Source organism: Elgaria multicarinata, chromosome 3, assembly GCF_023053635.1.
Source record: "Elgaria multicarinata webbii isolate HBS135686 ecotype San Diego chromosome 3, rElgMul1.1.pri, whole genome shotgun sequence".
NCBI classification, from domain to species: Eukaryota; Metazoa; Chordata; class Lepidosauria; order Squamata; family Anguidae; genus Elgaria; species Elgaria multicarinata.
In genome coordinates this window covers 92273737-92293634 of record NC_086173.1, presented here as the reverse complement: position 1 = coordinate 92293634, position 19898 = coordinate 92273737, and the positions used below count along the sequence as shown (strand labels likewise).

General features: G+C 40.3%; 2 protein-coding genes across 5 annotated transcripts in view; both read right to left on the bottom strand.

Moving 5' to 3' along the window:
* Positions 1-19898, bottom strand: part of SAP30L (SAP30 like) — a 315105-nt gene that overhangs the window by 71328 nt on the left and 223879 nt on the right. The gene's annotated exons all lie outside the window — the stretch shown is intronic.
* LARP1 (La ribonucleoprotein 1, translational regulator) overlaps positions 1-19898 on the bottom strand; it is a 91826-nt gene that overhangs the window by 71100 nt on the left and 828 nt on the right. The gene's annotated exons all lie outside the window — the stretch shown is intronic.

The following is a 19898-nucleotide window of genomic DNA, read 5'->3' as shown; positions in this document are numbered from 1 at the left end:
CACATAGCCCCAAAAGCCATTTCCTATAATGTATTATGATTCAACAGGCAAGGGTACACAATAATGGCCCACCATAAATTCTAGACTGTTTTAAAGAAGATACCCAAGTTGGTGCCTTCCAGACGTTTTGAACTGCAGCTCCCATAATCTCTGCGGACTGGTCATGCTGGTTGAAGCTTTTGGGAGTTGTAGTCTAAAACATTTGGAGGGTACCAGCTTGTCTACCCCTACTATGAGGGCAAGGCATCACTTTTGTGTTTTCCCACTAACATGAATATTTCTACCTTTATCATTATTTTAATTGTGTTTGCCATGATGCATTTAAAGTACATAGAAAACCATATCACCATAGCAGGGTGAGTGGTGAATTATGCATCTTGGCTCCCATGCTTTTAAAAATCTATATAGAAACAACAGGCCAGTTCATCTAGTAGATGAGTCAGATGCCATTATGCCCAATTCTATTTCTCTTTTCCATTTTTGCCAAGTGTAACAGTGGTAGCTTTGAATGATTGCTTGAGAACTCTAACGGGCTTTACACATGTGAGTAAACAACTGAATCCTGACAATGAGGATATTTGTGATGAGTGTAGAGATGTAACATTTCCAAAAATTTGGAAGCCATAAAAAAACCTGCTCATATTTTTTTGGGGGGTGAACAATTTTTGGGGGGTAAATGGAAAATGTGCAAACCCCTTTTTTTAAAGCACTCTTTACAGATCTGAAGTCACTTGATTATTTTAAGAATGTGAGGTGTATTACGTATATCAGTTTGCTCATAAAATCAGCATTAAAATTAAATGCATTTAAAAGAAAACTCAATAAATTTGTATTTATTGTCTGAATAAACTCTACTTTTAAATTTAATATACTAAATATGGTAATTTGATTAGCAAATGAAGTCCTGCTAGTTAATACATTTTAGGCTCCTATTTTGTGTCTGACCAAAGGGAATGTGGGAGATCCAGAACAGATAAAAGTAAGTACTTCTTCACACAGCGCATAATTAAACTAAGGAATTCACTACCACAAGATGTGGTAATGGCCACCAATTTGGATGGCTTTAAAGGGGGGTTGGATAAATTCCTGGAGAAGAAGGCTATCAATGGCTACTAGTCCTGATTGTTCTGTGCTACCTCCAGTATCCAAGGCAGTAAGCCTGTGTGCACCAGTTGCTGGGGAACATGGGTGGCAAGATGCTGTTGCACAATGTCCTGTTTGTGGTTCCCTGGTCGACAACTGGTTGCCCTCTGTGTGAACAGAGTGCTGGACTAGATGGACCCTTGGTCTGAACCAGCATCTTATGTTCTTAATGCCAGCATGTAGCTCCTGAAACATCTGCATCATTGTATAAACCAGAAGTAGCAGGAAGAACTGGAGACAGAGGAAGACTGGTGTATAATGACAACTTTTCCTCTTTGCTAGGAGTGGAATTTAAGTCTGGTCTGAAGGAAAAGCTGTTCAGAGCTTATTTAGTGGGGAGGATTTTCTTGCCTACTAGGAATGGGAACCAAACATATCTAATTTAAGAACTGTTAAGCGATCTCAACCTATCAATTGAAGAGTGACATTCTATACCTATTTGTAAATAATTCCCCTTCATAAACATCTTAATTTTTGTTCATTTTTAAAGTCTCTCCCTAGTGGTGGTGTCAGTCCTATGCCTATGACATAGGAACCAAGCTATTGAGTTTCTTTTAGGTACAGAGGGTTTATTTTGGTAGCAGTGGTTACACGTTTTATAGCTGAAGCAGCATTCCCTAATGTTAAAATCTAACTGGGAATCATAAGCCATGGCAGTGAGTTCTAAGCCCCAAGCCATAAAGTGTTGTTGCTATTGTTGTTTTTAAGAGAAAAAAAACATAGATGGGATAACTCAGACATTGTTCCATTGCATGTGGTGTCGTGGCAGCATAACTTATGTTTCTCTCACATGTGGGTTTTAGAACTATATGCATTGATTGCTACATCTAACCAGAACAACCCCCAAAACACAGGAAATACACATTTATTTCACATATTATGATACATTAATTATGTTAGGAAACTGGACATGAGTTGGAGAATCCCTAAATATCTGTCAATAAAAAATAATTTCCATAAGGAATGGAAGAAATTACTATGTAGGGAATCTTACAAAGACAATTTAAAAACATCAACAGAAACACCTTTTTCTCTCTCCATGGTTTCAACATTTCCAGAAATGTTACATCCCCAGTCTTCCTATAAAAGTATTCATATTACCTAATTTGTTCAAATAATGTTTAGGGAGAAAAGCTAAGGTAGCAATATATGAATACTTTGTCTTAAAACATTTCAGAGTGTGTCCCAGGGACCATAGGATTTTCCGGAGTCCCCCTCCCAAGGAGGTAGACACACCTACAACTTCAGGAGGGGACTCTGGACTTTGTCATAGCATCCATTACAAGTTTGCCGGAATTGCTTGATTGGGCCTTTCAAAAAGAGCATAAAGATTTTTATTTAGACAGGTCTTTGAAAAATAGCCTGCCGAGACCCATTATGCAATATTTATCTGCAGTTTGTAACTATGGTGTTTGCCAATTGTGATTTTTTACATCAATTTATATTTTTAAATTGTATTATAATCTTATGTTGAAAGGCACTTTGAGCACATTTTGAAGACACTCTCACTTGCAGAGGCCCAAAGAGCGTTCTCCTGCGTTGCTCCCAAATTGGTCCCTACTTTCTCCAAATTCAGGAAGGGGGCCAAGACACTTAAAAAAAAAAAAAAAAAACTTGGCTTCTTAAGGTGTTGTTATTGTCCTACAGGTTATTTTTAATGCTTTACTCTATTTTTATTTGACAATGATTTTTGTTTCCTAAAGTTTTTGTAAACCACTTTGGTTGGCTTCAGAAAGGCAGTTCGCTTGGCACCTACATTATATGCTTTTAGACGCCAGGTGAAGACCTTGTTATTCTCCCAACATTTTAACAATCTATAAATACATTTTAACATGGTGTTTTAAATTTGTAATTTTGCATTGCTGCTGTTTTTATCTGGTTGAGCTTTTTTATTGTATTTTATATTATGGTTTTATACTGTTGTTTTATATTATGAATGGTTTTAATTTTTGTGAACCACCCAGAGAGCTCCGGCTATTGGACGGTATAGAAATGTAATCAAGAAAGAAAGAAAGAAAGAAAGAAAGAAAGAAAGAAAGAAAGAAAGAAATACAATTAATAAAATAATAATTTTCATATATATCTTTGTTCCAGCCTTCCAATCCTTAACTTCGCTTAGCCTCTTTCCCCCTTCAGCCTGTCCTATAATATTCATGGAATCAGCCAAACTGACATTTCTTTCCTTTACAGATTCATCTACAAAAACTGTGAGAGCTTTCTTTTGTAACTATTGTATTTCTTCAATTCTAAGACACACTTCCGCCCCCCCCCCCCATATAAACATCTCTAAAAACGGAGTGCGTCTCAGAATCGCGGGTGCGTTTATTACTTCTTAGAATCAAAGCTTTTTTCCTGTTGGTGGTACTGAAATTAGTGTGCGTCTTATAATCAATGGTGTCTTAGAATCGAAGGAATATGGTAACTGGGATGTTTATGAACATCTCATGCTAGCATAGCAGCTCAGCCAGTGTCAGACCCTTATCACTACAAGCACAAGAGATGCTTTTTCTCTTAGATACCAAACTTGTAGGAATCCACAGATACTTTGTCTATGCTCAACAAATGTATCCGAGTTCTACATTGCTACACATGCTCCTGTCCCCTACATAGACAAAGTTGTCACAAACTATTTGTTTCTTCTGCTGTCATCCCCACTCACAGACTATTCAACTGTGGCTCTGAAAGTGAAGCTCTGGCATGCCAGATATGGACCTTAGTTTTCAGGTTTGTGGATCTTGCCAAGTATAAGGATTCTGGATCATATAAGGATGGTTATTACACAATCAACCCTACTATGCTAAAGGAATCACAGGCCTAACCTTACTGCCTTTGAACAACCTTTCCATAAAAAGGCTTACTTACATTGTGAAAATTAAGCAACACGTTCTTGAATATGCAAATTTCTGGCTTGGGAATTCCAAACAGTTCAGAAATATTTTCTCTTCACAGGAATATGGGAACATGACATCAGAATGCTAAAGCCATGTGGATTTTTCAAGGAAGTCCATGCTCAGACTACTTCCAAAATGTAAAAGAAAAATGTTATGTTGAAGCCCCCTTAGTTATGCTTCTGAGATCCAGATGAGTTCTCAAAATAGCTTTAAATTCACTAGTTACAGAAGAGACCAGAGGGAGAGAGTAACCAACTGTTTGAAAACCAAACATCACAGAATGCTACAGCTTAAATTCAAAGGTCCCCCCATTTAAAATATCTTAAATTCGTCTTCATTATTTATTTCACTTGTATCCCACTTTTTCCCTCTCCAAGGAACCCAAGGTGGCATACATAATCCTCCTTCTCCTCTCCATTTTATCCTCACAACTACTCTATGTGGTAAGTTGGGCTGAGAGTCTGTGACTGGCCCAAAGTTACCCAGTGGGCTTCCATGGCTGAGCGGGGGCTAGAGCACAGATCTCCCAACTCCCAGTCCAACATTCTGACCTCTACACCCCAATTTCTCTCAGAAACATTAGAAACTATAACAACTATGATACAAATGCGGTCTTTGGTCAACCAAACTGCTAGGCATTTAATTTCCATAACAAGAAGAAACTTTGTTCTGCTCAGTAACTACCACTATGCTTCTTGGCATGGTAAGTCTTCAAGTAAAAGATTTTGTTTAGCATCTCTACATGTTACTTCCCAAGCAGATATCAATTATCTAGTCAAAAAGGCATATGGGCCATACGACTAGAGGTTTTGTACTATGTGCCTGGATAATATAAAGGCTCTATTTCATGGCAAATGGTTTAAAAAGAATAGCAAGCAATTTATAATCAGTAAATATTGGAAAGTTGGAAACTGACACAGTGCAGTCCCACTTAGAAGCAACTACCAACAAGTTCAAATGAGCTTGCTACCAGGTAAATGGGTAGCATTGTAGCTTTTATCATTTATTTAAATCTATATTTGTCCTTTCCCTCGGCAATTTAAATTGACTCAAATTAAATTATTCCATCCTGTCCTTAGACATAGATCCTGAGGAACAGGTCTAGTTGCAAGAGAGGGAAAAATCATCCAATGATACATACCAATGACTCCTTTCTATTTCCATCATCTTGAGTCTAGAAGCAAATCATTCCCATACTGATGAAAACCAACACAGTAGCATTATGTCACAAGCTCTGTCTATTAAATGTATTAGGTATTTTGGAATTATGATATTCTTAAAATTCACATCTCCAAACTTCATCAAACACCATTAGCAACTCAATTTCATCTTTCCTGTATTAAGGATTAGTGTGTTACCCTATTATAGTTTGGAAATCACCATAAAAGTTTACTTCTTAAGATTATGAAAGGTACGGTCAACTTTATTTGCAAATCTAAATTTAATATCTCTCATTAGTACTTATGTACTGCTTTGGAACATTCAAAATGTTTTGCACACATTATCTCAGTGATCTTTACAATAGTTCTGTAAGGTTGGTAGGTATTTTCCCAGATAGGGCCTGAGGTATACAGTTAGTAATTTACCTAAGGCGATCCAGTGAGCTTGTGGGTGAGGAAAGATTTGAATTGGAGCATTCCCAGCTCATATACACAACACCAGCTCCTCTTCAGACTTAACAATATTTCTGGCATCAAGCAGACATTCTATCTAAACTTTCACATATAGGATTAAAAAGAGGTGCCCCGGGGGGGAAGTATCCCCATGAACTAATGCACACCTTCCCCCTTCCTTCCCTGCTTAAAGTAATCAGTGTTTATTGTGACATGTAAATCAGGGCCAAACTATGGTTAAAATTATCCATAGTTTACTTTTAAAACAGGGATTGAAAGAACAAGTCTATGCTTTAGAATTAAGCAGTTTCATTTGTTGTTTAGTAAATTTATAAGCCACCCTTCAGAACAGGACTCAAAGGGTAGTGTACAATACTATAAAAGGCCAATACAACTCACTAAAATGCAACATAAAATCAGACAAAACCATAGCTTGCCCAATTCAGATGGCATTGCAAGCTAAGAATATCTTAAAACCCTGGAAAGGAGGGAGAAAACCACTTTGGTGATGCCTGAATTGGACTGAAGACAAACTTCCTGCCTCCTCCCCTTCTTCAATCCTAACTAACTGGTTAAGCCAGTTGTTTTGCCCTACAGCACCCATAATCTCTCATCATTGGCTATTTTGGTTAGGGTTGTTGGGAGCTTCAGGTCAAAACATGTGGAAGCTCCCAACAAATTATCTACCCCTGGGTTAAGTGAATACATCCCAGATGAGAAAAGCACTGCATAATTCCATGTACCTCGAGTCTAGAGTTGGTTCACACGTTGTGCACTGTTAATGTTTACATAATGACCCAGTAGATATAAAACAGTATATAAACCGCCCAGAGAGCTTCAGCTATTGGGCAGTAAAAAATGAAATGAATAAATAAATAAATTGTATTCATATTATAGAAGTTGCCAAGTGGCTATCCGTATCCCTCTGCAGTATTGTAAGAGGTCTGAACCAAAGAACTAACTCATAAGAAACCAGAGAAACCACAAGGCTTCTCTAGGGAAAAGAACCTGAATAAACTTACAGTACTGGAAGGAGATTAGGAAGCATGGACATTACAGAAATCTACAAAAATAGTAAAATCAGAAGTACTAATGTCCCAAGATTCAACAGACAGTTAAGGTTTCTTTTCACTAACGTTAGACAAGATTCTCCTCATATCTAGGAAATGTTTATATATTTGTCTGGAAGCAAGACTCCACAAAACCTATCAAAGGCAAGCACCCTTCCAACAGGTTCTCTATGAACTTTTGAAAACTTTGGGAAAGTAATGAGATCTTTCTTCCTTCGCACTGGCTTTATAGGAGGCGGGACCAGTGCAAGAAAGTAGCACTGCTACTGCAAAATACCTTGTGAAACATAAGGCCCAGTTCCTCTGCTTAGATCCAAGGAAAACAGAAGGGGCTATTGCAAAACATGAAAGGCAGGCAGGTTGGCTCGCTCATAAACTAAAACATAATCTGTGAAGTTCCTGACTGGAAGGACTGTTGAGCAATAGACATACAGATACTGTGACTTTTAAACTTCAGAAAATAAGCTCCTAGTAGATTTGACTCCTAAATGGCCTGGAAATACAGTATATGAAGGACCACCTTATATGGAACAAGCTTTCTTCCATATTCACCCTGCTTCAATAATTCCTCACCTCTGACTATGCTGGCTAGAGTTGATAGACATTGTAGGCCCAAAATATCTGGAAGGGCCACAAGTTTTCTGCTCTAATCAGTCAGTTTGCAAAATACTTTTGAAGTGATCGACATTCTAATACAAAGTTTTAATAAATGACACCAAAGAATATAACCATGAATTTGTCTACAAACAAAAATAGTTTCTAGGCCATGATTTTTTCTTTAAAATACCTATTGAGAAAGCTGTCCACTTTTACATGTATAGGTCAGACTTCAAAATGAAGGCTGGGCTCATACCCTAATCATTTATCCCACTTTATTTATTTATCCTACATTATTCCATAGAGTCTTAAAGGAACCCAAATTACATGCTGCCCTCTATTCAGAAGTTAAGGACTCAGCCCTATCATTGTTATCAGATGGCACCAAAACATAGTTGTGCTTGTGCAGTTCTCTAATCTGCAACCAACATAGCAATTTGCTATCACCGTACAGCAGATAGGTATTTATCCATATCTATTGTGCGAATTATGTGTAAGTGTACTTCTCAAACTTCATGAACTGGGTGGTGGGGACTAAATTTACCCTATCTCCAAAAGCCCTCAACCCACTTTACTGAATCCAACTTTATGCCTTGATCTTGCACAGAGGTGCAGCATGGAGTCAAAGTCAGGACCCTATCTCTTCCCCCACAATGACCACAGGCTTTTGGCTGGCTAGAAAAATGAGCTATAATTTACGGAGCCCGCATATGCATGCAGCCCACCACTGCATGCGTGTAAAAAAGGTATGTGAATTTGAACACTACCCCCCACACTGGCATTACAGACAATTAGAACAGGGCATTCCTCCTAAGGTCAGCCAGGAAAAGAAACCAGTCAGGGGCCCGGGGGGGGGGGGGGAGAATTGTGGCCAGAGGTTCCTATCTGTTCCCTTTATCCCTGCAGTTTCCAAGGTAAGCATAGCTATTTTAGTTGCTACAATGTTAAGCCTCTGTTACGAAGAGAAGTGTAACTTTGACTGCTGCTGCAGGATTTTTTTCGTTCCTGGAACTACAGGTTCATGGCAGCTCCCACAATCTGAGAGCCATTTGTGTTTGGGTACATGCCATTGCCTTAGATGCTTGCACACACAACAGAGCTACATGTAGAGCAAGCAACATTTGTATGAAAAAATATATATGTGAATGTCTTATCAACGTTCAGCTTATAAATAAGCAGCATTTCTGAAAGAATTTGATTAAGTACAACTGCTTCATCAACACTACTGTATGTACAGAAAACAGTTGAAGCAAAAATATCTGCTAGATTCCATGAGTAACGCTTTATAAATTAAGCTCTGCAAAAGAAGTTACCTATTTATTCACAGTGCCAGATCACATTTTAAAAGTAGAATGCAAGAAATGTCAACTGTAGTTTAACTTCTAAGGCTAGCTAGCCCTCCTGATTAGTCATGAACCGTTGTCCACCACTCTTCTTTTCTGGGATGTTCCCAGTTCCTTAAAACTGTTAGTACAAACTGTTAATCTATAAACTGTGCAGGTTCACGTGGCAGCACCCTCTTTATCAATGTTTCCCTTCCTCCCCCTTCCATACTATCAAAACCTCACCAAATGCATGTTGAGCAAGGAGTTCCTGCCCCATGCAGCAAAGACCAGCCAGCCCTGTTGGTGCACAAACAAGGTTCTTTAGTTTTAAGACATACAGCTCTAACCACCACCACAAAAGATCAACTATTACAACATCCTGTACACACTTGATGACACAACTAGCACCTACCATTTGGGAAAGCAGGGCAAAGATCTTCACCATCTTTTAACTTCAGTTAGTCCAACCTTGTATTTAATCAACAGCCAAGTAGCCATAGGCGACAAAGAATTCCATGCATTTGAACAAGTGGCTGACAGAGGAAAGTTGGAGCACTCTTTCCCTCCTCTGCACCAAGCAAAGAAATCAAGTGAGCTTAGGAAAGCCCTCTCCTCTGCTGCTATCCCTCAGCAAGTTAATTAAAAATGTTCAGGATATGTCTTTGGTGAGTTAATTTACAAGACTGAACTAGTCACAACCTAAACACACCATTATATGTAGCAAGTCACATACAGGAAACTATGAACCACACAAATAAATATTCAAGCTGGTTCCAGTTGAGTTCCCTCTTCCCTGGTGGAAAATCCTAGCCTCTCTCAATGCCCTTATAAACATATTTCTATACAAATAACAATTAATTCCAGCTGTCCACAATGCCAAGAAAATGTATTCATTCAACAGTAATATTCAGGTCCCAGTCCCTATCAGGCTTTTGTCTCTGCTCAGACAAGCAAAACAGCTTGTTTAAAATAACCACACTGCTAAGCCACAATATTAACTTGACTTTTCCCTGTTATTGCTTCCCAGTCATAAGAACCTAAGAGCTGCCTTGGTGGATCAGAACCGAGGCTCATCCAGTCCAGCATTCTGCTCCCCTGGTGGACACAAGCAGGACATGAGGACAATTACAGCTCCCTTCCACTATCAATAAGATGTAGGCCTCTAATAAAGGTTCATGAAAGCAGTCACCAACATTTCAGTTATTTTCCCGTTTTAAATAGGGAAGAATTACTAAGATTTCTAGGTCAGCGGTTTAATTCTTGAATTATTGATACAGGTACATAGACCTATGTGTTCGAAGCAAATTGAGGAAATCATAGCAAATCAGAAAAGCCTAAACTCTTACTATTCCAGCTTGGACAGAGCATGAGACTAAAGGAGACTGTATAAGAACAGCAGCCTCACATTAAGTTCTCCATGAAAACTCATGTTTTACACAAAAGTAAAAGTCTCATGGCACCTTAAAAACTAACACATTTATTATGGCATAAACATAATTATTTAGGATGGTTGAAACAAAAAAAGGATTGCAAAGGGATTCAAAAGATCTCTCCAAACTGTGAGAATGGGCATCAAAATGACAGATGCAATTCAATGTAAACAAATGTAAAGTGATGTACATTGGGGCAAAAAAATCCCAGCTGACGACATCTGAGCTAGCAGTGACTGCTCAAGAAAGATCTTGAGATTGCGGTGGACAGCTCACTGAAAATGTTAATCTAGTGTGTGGCTGCTGTGAAAAAGGCAAATTTCTTATTAGGCATAATTAGGATAGGTATCAAAAATAAAACAGCAAAAATCATACTGCTCTTATATAAAACTATGGTACAACCACCCTTGAAATACTGTGAACATTTCTGGTCACTGCACCTAAAAACCGGGATAACCCACAGTTGGGAAAAAATGCAGAAATTCATTTTCACATGCTGTAGCAATGGCCACCGATTAGGATGGCTTTAAAGGGGGATTGGACAAATTCATGGAAGATAAGACATGAATTTGCCTATGTACTGGAGTGCCTATGTACTCCAGTTACTGGGCAACATTAGAGGGAAGGTCCTGTTGCATTCATATTCTGCTTGTTGGCTTCCCATGGGCATCTGGTTGGCCATTGCGTAAAGGGAATTCACAACTAGATGGATCTTGGTCCAATCCAGTATGGCTCTTCTTATGCCCAAGACGCTCAATGTATCAAGAGGACATGATTAATAATCTACATTCTCCCAACACATTCCTGGTTTGACCTTCACAACTGCAGCTCCAAAGATCTGATTTCTTAAACAACTCTACCACCCATTATGTTTTATTCCCCTTACTTCTACACCTACCTTACAGACATAAGTGGTCTTCCTTCAATTCCCTCTTTGAAACCCATCTTCTCTGAGAAGCCCTTGGCTTAATCATTTAACAAGCATCCCCTGCTCTCAACTGTAATAACTAAGCCACAGTTTATTTATGCGCTTCTACTCTTCCCCCCAAGCCATGGGTTGTGGGGTAGTTTGGAAGCCACCCCTGTCACTGAGCTCAGATAATGCAGCAAGACCCACCATGGCAAGGGTAACTACGGAAATGGCAGGCGCACAAGTGAAGGGTGGAAGCACAAGTGACCGTCAAAACCTGGCCTATTCTCAACATAATAAAGCATATCTATACGAATAAGAAAATTTAAAAAGGACCCAAAAGGTCATCATACATAGAAAGCCAATCTGGAGAGGAGGGCAAGAAGTAGGCAGATATGTTTAAGCCAATTTTGCAGATTCTCAATTAAATCTCCTACAGGTAGGGATGGGTGAACTCACCTGGGTCTGATTCATTGGTCGCTTACCCTGCTGCTGCTGTCCACCCCTGCTCTTGGCACCGTGCAGCTTGTCGTTAGCCCATCCGCCCTCGTCCCGAGCCCCCATTGTGTGCCACAATGGAGGTTCCGGAAATGCGCAATTTCTGGAGCCTCCGCTGTCACGCACAATGGAGGCTCCAGATGAGGACATACAGGTACTGGGTGTTTGTTGGGTTGCATGGACTCACGGGCCCACTCAGGCACTTGCGACATCCCTATCTATCTATATGTTCCCTTTCATACCTATACCATTTTTAGTCTGCAGGGCACTCAAAATTATATCCGCCTAATTCTTCCTTCAAATGATACAATTTTAATATTGTTGTCCCACTGACTAGGAACTGAAGCTGAAAGAGATTTAGCAGCATGTATTTAAAACCAACTTGCATAACATATGTTTCAGTTTCATGTATAGGCGCTACTATTCAAAAACCAGAAATATCCCTTGCAAAAGTTCTGGAATGGTGCCAAAAAGGCCACAGTAAGTACACAGATGAGTGGGAGTGTGAAATCCAGTTTACTGGCCCATCCTGCTACTCCAAAGAGTGGGTGAAGCAAAACCATCGAAAGTATGAGCTGATCTAGAACAAGCCCAAGTTTAAATTTCAGCTCAGACATGAAATCACAGGGTGTCCTCTAGTAAGCCACTCTCTCTGCTCACTCTCCAAACCTACAAACTGAAGATATTATCCTACCTTGCAGAGATTTTGCAAGAACTATAAGAGCACTATATTCAGGAGAAAGTGCCATGTAGATATTAATTAAATCTCTCAGCTGAAAATGCCTGAAATGCAATCTTGGGTCTCCTACATGCAGTTAGTGAGGATCCCTATTATTAGTGGAGAAAATTACACATCTAACACCTTCCATACTATTTTTAAGAAATATTTCTCTCATGCCAAAACTCCCATTAATTCTTATCATGCTGAATATCACATAGAGAACATATGATTTGCCTGCTCAATTTTTCCCATTAAAAGTAACTTTTAAAAGTTTGGGATTGGAGAGAGGTTTGTAAAAGTCACAACCTGCTATGAAATGGTCATTGAGAATAAAGTACCAAAAATGATATTTTCAAAACTTTTGAGAACGTCCATTTTCCATCTTTTATCTAAATAAAAACTGTAAGCATTCCTGAACACCTATTCCTGGGAAATGAGGTCACTTTCACATGAATCAATGTGAATTCAAGGCTGCAATCCTAAACAATAACTTTAGAAGGAAGTCCCACTGAAAGCAATGGGAGTAACTTCATGGTAAACATATTTCAGTTTCAAGGCAAGCTCTGGAACAGTTTCATAATTAGAACAAGCCAAAGAGCATAGCAGAAATAGGTGAATGGGGCACAAATACATCCTTTATTAGTTGGAACACTTATAGATTTAGGATTATTCTATGTAGGACCATACAAGGTGATATGAATCAGTTTTCACTCAAACACTACATTCCTTAGCTTTTCTTGACCAAACAGTGCACAGAGCAAAGGTCAACAATTAAACTGAAGGACATAGGCATAGTGGAGGGGGGAAATGACATTTGATGTGCTTCAGGAGTTTCACCCAACTTACTTGTGCCAAATGCTAAGAACCTAAACCACCTCTGAGGAGCAGATCATAACTAACGTTTTAACAGAACTTTTGACTTTCAGAATAAGCAGCAAGTGTAGTAGTTTTCAGAACATTTCATGGGGAGGTAAGGGAATAATTTACAACACAATTGCTTGCTCAAGATTTACTGGTCAATCCTGGCTCTAACCATACGTTAGTGTATTACAGCATTGTTCTCCCATCTCCACAGGAATCTTGGTAAACCATCTCAAGGCTCTTGTAACCCCCCAACACACACACACTTTTGAAATTACATATCCAACTGTTATATGCTGCAAGAAATTAAAGATATAGAAATTCTATAAAGATAAACTCATGTTAATCTGCACAGCAATCAGTATTTGCTAAACAAGGAATTTTGAAAAATTGAAAACAGGCTGTTTGGTGGGCTATGGGGAACCTGTTTCTGCTGGGAGGGATGGCACAACTTGTTTCCCTGCAGTGTCTATTTTCAGTAGTGCAACAGCACGCGGGGGCGGGGGGCACAGTATTCGTTATGAAACATATTTCTCTACCCTTTGTAACAACAATAAGTACAGCATTATGCTACCACAAACCCACTAGTGCAATGGGACTTTCCCCCACTCTTCTCCTTTCTGCATCCCTCCTTACCACCCAAAATCTGCTCCAGAGAGTTCCCAGCCTTCTGGAGATAATTTTGAAGATGCACAAAATGCTACAGGGCGAATGCCCCCACCCCCGCTTCCATAAGAACACCACTGTTAAGATTCATACCGTTATCATACAGAAAAGATTTGCAAAAACAAATCCTACCCTCATCTTGGCTTTCAGACTGTGGGATATCCCATCCCACACTATGAAACATAGCTGTCTTATGCCCACAAATGGCAGAAGCCATTTATTCAATTTGAGGCTACTTCCCAGAAAAGGCAACGGCATGGGGAATTCTTTTCCTGGAGCATCATAGTCTTGGTGCTAATCAGAAATAATATGTGTTCCACAAAGATGCCAATTTCACCACTAAGGGAAGGGGTTGTTCTAATCCCACCCACACAACTGTTATATCATGATATGAAGCAGAAAAACAAATGGAATTATAGTTAACATGTTTTAAGCCCTCAGCAATGGAATTCCCATGCTGCTCTCAATGCTCTCTTGCAACTAGTGAGATTTGTTTCAGGGTTAAATTGAGGCAAGTGCACTTCAGCTCTCACTTTCGTGTGTGGCAAAGTCAGCTGAGTCATGTGTTATTTTAATAATCTTTCCAAACAGTAGACAATTAGGATTGAAAAGTTAAGGACAAGTAAAGGTGTGTCCTTATAAAAGGGCAGCATATTCTACAAGATCACTGTGAAAAATGGCATGGCTGAGCAGTTTGTCTCCTTATAAGCATTAAGAGAGAAAAATATGGAGTAAAATCCAATGTCATACTTAGAGCAGACTCTTTAAATGAATGTCCCATGCATTTTGATGGGTCTAAAGGCAAAACTGAAGTACTTTGGCCACATAATGAGAAAACAGGATACCCTGGAGAAGAGGCTGATGCTAGGGAAAGTGGAAGGCAAAAGGAAGAGAGGCTGACCAAGGGCAAGATGGATGGATGATATTCTGGAGGTGACAGACTTGACCTTGGGGGAGCTAGGGGTGGCAACGGCCGACAGAAAGCTCTGGCGTGGGTTGGTCCATGAAGTCGCGAAGAGTCGGAAGCGACTGAACGAATAAACAACAAACTCTTAATATGATTTACATTGGATTTTACCCATGCTTTCCCAAAGTATTAGTCACACATAATCATTTATAATAGCATGAGATGAAACATATTTAAACCCCTGGGAAGTCATGTTCTAAACTTAAAATTAGTATATAATTAACTATGTCATTGTAATACATTCACCATCAGATGTCTCCCCAGGTGGAGCAATGATTCTTTTAAGAAACACAGAACCCAAAATGGTGCACAATATTTTTTGTAGACCAACTGCGCTGATTTTGTATTAAACTGCACAGAAACCTTCTTTGCAAGAATAAGAATGTAAACACTTTGAAGAATCCAAAAGTATTCTCTCTAGACTAGGGATAGACTGCCTTCTAACATACTTTCTCTCAAAATAGCATATTGACTGCCTATTCATTTTGAACAGTGCATGCAGGGTCTTTTAACGATTAAAGCATAACTATGTACTCTTGCTTAAAAATGTAAGTGCATCGCAATTCTAAGTTAATGCTAAGGTCTACCAAATACAGGATTCTTCACAAGTACGTATCATAATAATCACAAATCACTAGGTGGTCCACTGCAAGTTTGCCAATTATCTCTACCTTCTGTCCATCCCTCCTTTAGTTTTACATACTGTCCAAAGGACAGTTTACAAACAGACAGATGCTCAGCAATTTACTCAGTCAGTAGAGCCTAGTATTCCAAAATGTACATAAAGCTGAAATCTTATATCTATCCCAATCTAATTCTCAAGGAGTCCTAGAAAGGTGGTACTAAAAAAAGTCCTAGGGATTATGGATACTCCCCCCTAATTTGTAGGATTTATTGGAGAAAGCCATAATCATCAAACTTTTCATAAACTGATTTTAGGTTTGTATTAGCAAAGATAAAATAAGGGATAAGAGGAAGTAACATTGAATTAGTACACACAAGGAAAAGGGAGGGAACATGCGAACACAAGGCTTTCTCTGCAGCACCAAACTATGGTTTGGTATTATGTCTGAATTTTGATACAATCTCAGGCATGGTCTGAAGGGACATTATGCAGCAAACTTGCTGAAGCTAAGCAGGTCTTGATCTGGTCAGTGTCTAGGTAAAATGCTACCTTGAGTTCGATCACAAAAGTATTTTGCAAAATTTACAAGTTTTTATACAATTTTTCTGTAATCCAGCAGGTGAAGTACCAAATTAGCCACTATTGCCATTTGGCCCTACCCTCCATGCCAGTGATGGGGCATTTGTGGCCCTCCAGAGGTTTTCGTCTACAACTCCCAACAGCCCTAGCCAGAACAGCCAATAGTGAGAACTGATAGAGTTGGAGGCCAAAATATCCGGAAGGCTAAATATCCAGAAGGCTACAAGTTGCCAATCCCTGTTTCATGGCGAGCATCAAAAGAACAGGTTGTTTCTCTCTTGGATGAATCCAGCTCAAAAGACTTTCCAGACTAGGTATATAGTTGAAAGAAGCCCAAATGACAGAATTTCAACTGGTGCCAGGCTGGACCACACAATAACCCTCATTTCCCATAAATCCAATCTAGTACTAACCATCTTGATAAACATTTCTAACGTAAGGCATGATTCCACTATTTTAAGCCCCTCTCTTTCATAACACTCTAGGACACACATTATGAATATTCCTAACATGTAACTGGTTTTTCCCAATCTGTTATAGGCACTTTGTAAGCATCGTACAAGTGCAGATGCCACATCACTTTCACCACTGCACAGCTTGAAAATCAATACTACAATCCAGTGAACTTTTTATAAGCAGAGAAACTTCAGAAAGTCTGCACAAATGTATCAAAATTACTATCAGAGAATATTGGTGCAGCGAGTTCTCAGATGCCTGCCCATGAATACACAACTCTCCAACATCCGTTTTAACTTTGCACAACATATTATAAAACAGCCTTCCCAATCTAGTACCCTTCAGATGTTTTCGACTTCAGCTCCCATCAACTCTAACAAGCATGGCCAAGAATGCTAGGAGTTGTAGTCCAAAAAATCTAGAGGGCAGCAGGTTGGGGAAGGCTACTAAGAAAGACAGAAACCATGTAGCAATCAAGTAACTAATTTCCCTAAATCTCATCAGATAGTTCTCAGTCACTGCTTAATCCAATCTGGTAATCTCCAACTGCCATGTTTATGTTACAAGTGCCTTTTTAAAAAGGCAGCAGAAAAAATAATGCCACAAAAGCAAAAGAGCGGAATAATTAGCCAAAGCTAGTATTGTGTGTATTATGGCCATTGCTGCCAAGTAGCAGAAATGTTTGCAGCATTTGCTTTAGCAGAAGGCCTGTTAAACAGTGAAACAAAATATTGAGCACAGAATTACACTGTGGGCATGACCCATTTGTACCGTGTATTCAGTGAATGAGAACAAAGCACTGGAGAGAACAGAATATCTGCAAACGCCCACCATATTCCTGTCCAGTCCTTCCTTTCCATGCATTGCAAATTATCGATGCTTGGAGCATGAGTACCTTGCATCAAGCAAAGAGGGAGTGTCATGGGGATATCAGTAGTGTGATCTCCTAAATACTATGCAGTGTTGGGGGGGGGGCAGGGAGAAAGAGAACAAGGCTCTATTAAGCTTGTTCTTCACCTACATGTATCACATTTATAGTGCAAGTGGATTGCACCCTTTACGCACCCACAGAATATGCAGAAAGTAACTAAGCTCTGCAGATCTTGTTTCCAGAAGCCTGAAGAATTCAGCATAGGAATTCAAGAGATACAGCTTCTTTTCATAAAGGTTACCTTTCTTATTTAGGAAGAAAACAGTGTATATTGATACCACTGTACAGTTAGTTACCTTTTGAATTTTGTTTGCTTATCATGTTCAACAACATGTATCCTTCTATAAAAAAGACTAATCAAGAAATTAAATTTAAATGAAGTAAAGCAAAGAAGTAATGTACTCAACTTCCTCAATAAGCCAAGCCTCTCAACTGCTTGTGTACACTGAATATTATACAGAGGACTCTAGAAATTATCTACTGGGGATTAACCTTCAGAATACTTGTTCCTAAGAGTGCCCCACCAAGCCAGTATTACTTTGTCTAACTATATGAGAAGTTGGCTGGGACAGATGATCAGACCGGATCCTATTATTTAAAAGCATTCTTATGTCACTGCATTTGCAATAAAGAATAATCACACCCTCATTTTGAAGGGACACAGCGTATCAGCCGGGTGCTGCAAAGCTGTGTGTCTTCCAAAAGTCAGTAAAACTTGATGATTCATCATATTACTGAGCAATCTAATGTCAGGCCCAGTAAACAATTTCAACAACTGAGAATTTTTGGAACTCCACAAAGTTATCAGTTTAGAATAGTTCATTTTGTTTTAAGTGCTCTTTTCAATCTTCCCCACCTCAATACACCTAAGTTCAAATTCCCCATCCATATGCTACCCATGTAAGATACATGAGAATATCTACTAAGTTTAGAAATGTAGTAAATTAGGTCCTCATTCAAAAGCTTGTTTTGAAGGAATGTAACTAAAGAATTGGTTTTCTGGTACTGTACTCTTTTGTGTTTCTTCAGAATTATTTATGTGAAAAGGTGTAGAGAAGTTTGTTGTAATGTTCCAAAACAAACTGAGTGGGGTGGATAAACAAGTCCCCTATCTCTTTCTCCACTGGGGGGGGGGGGGGAATCCCAACTAAGAATATACAGAGAAAGCAGTCTGAAAGACTAAATGTCAGGGTGCAGGCCCAGTATGATACAGGCGACTGAAAACCCCAGCGGTATCTCTACAAAGGAATAAGCCCACGTGGACATTTGGAAGACCTTTGTCCCACATTCATTATCACGGGGATTTTCTTGCATTCTTAGGGTGCGAGTCTCAGGGATGGGGGAAAGGGTCGGGGGAACCGCCCTCCTCGCAATGTGAAACGGCAATACGTTACAGTTACCACACATGGCAACAGCTACAAGGAGGGCGGAGAGGCCTACTCTTTCTCGGCCTTCTCCCCTTGACGCAGGCTTCGCTGTCACCAAGTCTCGACAAATATGTGCTGGGGCCCCAAAGAGGGCTCTCTCTCGGGCCCAAGCCAAAAGGAACCGCAGAGACATGCCGGGAAAAGGGTCCCGACGCAAAGCCCCACGGTGAGCTCAGCGAAATCACATGCTCGCACCGAAAGAAAACCACGTTGCTTTTACTGCAGTGGAATGCTGGGAAAGGGAGGAAGCTCCGAACGGCGACACACAAACACACACACACAGGCGCGCACACGCCTAGCGGCGGGGCGTTACGAGACGGAACGCTCAAACCGTCGCCAGCGGCACGTTCGCACCGGGGCCTCGAACGCCGCAACGACGCCAAGGAACCGCCGGAAATGCACCACTTTGCCCCGGCGTCCCTCCCCAGCAGAGCCGCGTGGCCCTCCGCCTCGCTGGAGTCGGCGCTCGGCTCTTCCCTCCCCCATCGTGTACACACATGCTCTCCCCGCCCTCGTGTCTCTCAAGGGGACTCAGCTGTCGGGTGGTCGTCTTTTTCTTCTACTCCCCTCACCCCACCACCACCACTCACACACACAGTACAAAACGAATCAAGACATCCAACTGTTTTTTTCTGGGGGGGGGGACACAATACACAAACACGTATTTTGAATCCTCGCCGGTTAGTATGAAGGCTAGCCACGGTTTCCTCGACCGAAGGCGACGTCTCCCCACTACCGCCAGTCCCAAACCGAGAGGGACTCTGTCTCCCTTGGACTGGGTTACATTAACCTCCGGATATTCTTAGACTTCACCCAATACCGCGCCATTTCACTAGGACTATTTAGGAAAAGGAAGCGGCGTGGGGGGACCTCTCCCTCACGCTCTTTAAATATTTACAATCTGATAAATCTATCGCAACAACAGGGGAGGGGTGTTTGGGGAGGGGGTCTGGCAGAACAGAAATTTCACTACACGGCCGTCTCAACTCCACAGGAAAAGCACGATTCCTTATCAAGCACGCGGAGGGAGGGAGGGAGAGGGGGGGCGGCACCCTTAAAAAAAAAAGGCAGTTCCATCTCTGCCCAGTGCGGGCGTGTTTTCCAGCGAGCAAGGCCTTAGATGTCTCACGCTCGATTTTGAAAGCCCCGTAGCATGCTTTCCACCTCCATTTGCCTCCCTTCGATTCT